The 3,258-nt window shown below is 39.5% G+C and overlaps 1 pseudogene; it reads right to left on the bottom strand.

The window, feature by feature from the left end:
- Nucleotides 1–846: 846 nt before the first annotated feature.
- Nucleotides 847–2,456, bottom strand: LOC103080440 (importin subunit alpha-1 pseudogene; annotated as a pseudogene).
- Between the last annotated feature and the right edge of the window lie 802 nt (nucleotides 2,457–3,258).

The raw sequence follows: 3,258 nt of genomic DNA on the forward strand, positions 1-3,258 counted from the left end.
ATAAAATGTTTCAGTGAATGGAGATACCAAAAATCCCATTATAAATTCCTTTCAAATTTTTCTTAAATTTTTAATTTTATTGGAATATAGTTGATTTACAATGTTGTGTTTGTTTGTGCTATACAGCAAAGTGAATGAGTTAAACATATACATATATCCATTCATTTTTAGACTCTTTTCCCATATATGTCATTACAGAGTACTGAGTTCCCTGTGCTCTGTATAGTAGTGTGTATATGTCAATCCCAATCTCCCAGTTTATCCCTCCCCTTCTTCCCACCCTAGTAACCATAAGTTTGTTTTCTACATTTGCAACTCTATTTCTGTTTTGTAAATAAGTGCATTTGTATCATTGTTTTAGATACCACATATAAGTGATATCATATGATATTTATCTTTCTCTGTCTGACTTACTTCACATAGTATGATAATCTCTAGGTCCATCCATGTTGCTGCATATGACATTATTTCATTTTTTATATGGCTGAGTAATTTCTATTGTATATATGTACCACATCCTCTTAAGCCATTCATCTGTCGATGGACATTTATGTTGCTTCCATGTCTTGGCTATTTTATTTTTTATTTTCTTTAAAGAAAAGAGTGGAAATTAATCTTTATTCACAGGACACTGCAAGATATGAAATTCCACATAGAAATAAGAAACCCATTGAGAGGAGAAACTTCATACAGTATGTACAGTTTGGAACTGCTTAAGTATAGTTTCTTTGTAAAAAGTGCTACAATAACAAACCACATGTAAAGAGTTCTTAGTAGAGAAACAGTAAGACAAACTTCCACCAGACATAGTACACAACAAACGACTTTATGCCTCACATGTACAATCTAAAAGTTGAAGGTCCCAGCAGTGCCATCCTGAACTTGGAATGTATACCCTTCAGAGGTAGTTTCTGGCACAACATTTTGATCTTCCTCTTCCTCCATAGAGAAATACTTCTCAATCAAGTTTAATGAAGCTTTGTACACAGACTCATTTTCATGGTTTTGTAGAGCTTCAATTTTGTCCAAACCTCCACATTCTTCAATCCTTATACTAAGTTTCTCATTTTCACCTAGTTTCTCAGCAGTCTGAAAGATATTTGAGATGGCATCCAGAATAACCAGAATAATTTTAGTGTCTTTCGCAGTTAGGAGGTTCATCAACAGTTCTATTATGCCACAATGAACAAGGTATACGATCTGCTCAACTGTTCCACCACTTGTGTAGTTGGTCACAGCCCATACAGCTTCCTTTTGTGTCCTAAAGTCGGCCTTATAGAGAATGCCAACAAGGAATGGGACTAATCCATGAGTTACAACTTGATGTATCTGGTCCTGGTGGCCAGCCGTGATGTTTGACATTGTCCACGTAGCTTCCTTCTGAATATTAGTTTTGGAGTTTGTTAGCAGGCTGGGAAAGATGGCAAGTACTCCTGCATCTACTACAACCTGAGTCTGTTCATCTGTCCCAGTGACAATATTCCCTATGGCTCTTAGCACAAGAGTCACAATTGGCAATTCAGTAGCTCCTGAAAGCTTCACAAGTTGGGGTACAACCCCAGTTTTCACAACCATTTCAATCCATTCATTTGGACCATCGATAAGGTAGGAAATAGCCCAGCAGGCACCAGCTAAAACTTCTGGATCATCGTGATGCAGGAGATGAACTAAAGTAGGAAGAATTTGCTCAACAACATCTAAGGGGGGGTGCAGGATTCTTGTTGCGACAAAGATTTGAAAGTGTCCAGGTAAGATTACGTAAGTAACCACATGCTAAAGATGACAAATCAGGAACTGCCAAAAGTGCCAACAGTGGGTCAACTGCACCGTGCTTGATAACCAAGTCTCGGAAGACCGAGCCATCACCTGCAATGTTTCCTAGAGCCCATACAGCTTGTTCACTGATGTGAGCGTGGGGAGATGCCAACAGGGAAATGAATGCTAGGATAGCACCTCTATCTACCACAGCCTTGGTCTGTTCTGATGTCGCAGAAGCAATGTTAGTGAGGGCCCAAGCAGATTCAAACTGAATGGGACTACAATCAGTTCTGCCAAGAAGGACACAAATTTTGGAATCAAACCAGCCCGGATTATGCTGACTATAGGGGGCTCTTTTTCCCTGGAAAGCAGTTTCCTAGCAGCTTGAGTAGCTTGGAGCTGGCTTTCCAAATTGTTGCTATTTATGCCTTTGACAATGTCATCAACAGACCGATTTACAGTGCCCTGGTTGTTGCAGTTTTCCTGCAGTGGAAAGCAGCATCATCTGGAAAAGAGCTGACATTTCTCCTTTTCAGCATCTGGTCACCCTTCTTAGCTTTCCTGAGCTCCACATTAACTTCTATTCGGCGCCGCCTCATTTCTGGACTGTCTTTCCCCTTGTTCTCGAACCTGTTAAGGCGGGCAGATGGTGAATTAGCATTCTCATTGGTGGACATCGTTATGAGACAAAGGGAGAAAGCTACACAGCCGGCTTAAGCTTCCACAGGAGGTGGTGCAGGGCGCACAGGCTACAAATCAACTGCGCTCAAAACGTCCACCATGGTCAGCCTGAGGATGGTGTCTTGGCTATTTTAAATAGTGCTGCTATGAATACTGAGGTGCATATATCTTTTCAAATTATGGTTTTATCTGGATATATTCCCAGGAGTGGGATTGCTGGATCATATGGCAGTTCAATTTTTAGTGTTTTAAGGAACCTCCATACTGTTCTCCCTGATGGTTGTACCAATTTTCATTCCCACGAACAGTGTAGGAGGGGCTCCCTTTGCTCCACAGCCTCTCCAGCATTTATTCTTTGTAGACTTTTTGATGATGGCCATTCTGACCAGTGTGAATACCTCATTGTAGTTTTGATTTGCATTTCTCAGATAATTAGTGATGCTGAGCGTTTTTCATGTGCTTTTTAGTTATCTGTATGTCTTCTGTGGAGAAATGTCTATTTAGATCTTCTGTCCGTTTTTAGGTTGGGTTGCTTGGTTTTTTTGACATACAGCTGCATGAGCTGTTTGTATATTTTGGAAATTTATCCCTTATTGGTCACTTTGTTTGCAAATATTTTCTCCCATTCTGTGGGTTGTCTTTTCATTTTGTTTATGATTTCCTTTGCTATGCAGAAGCTTTTAAATTTATTTAGGTCCCATTTGTTCATTTTTGTTTTTATTTTCATTACTCTAGGAGGTGGATCAAAAAAGATAATGCTGTGATTTATATCAAAGAGTGTTCTGCCTGAGTTTTTCTCTAAGAGTTATAATGTCTGGC

The sequence above is a fragment of the Lipotes vexillifer genome, unplaced genomic scaffold (genome assembly GCF_000442215.2).
Source record: "Lipotes vexillifer unplaced genomic scaffold, Lipotes_vexillifer_v1.1 scaffold175, whole genome shotgun sequence".
Lineage (NCBI taxonomy): Eukaryota > Metazoa > Chordata > Mammalia > Artiodactyla > Lipotidae > Lipotes > Lipotes vexillifer.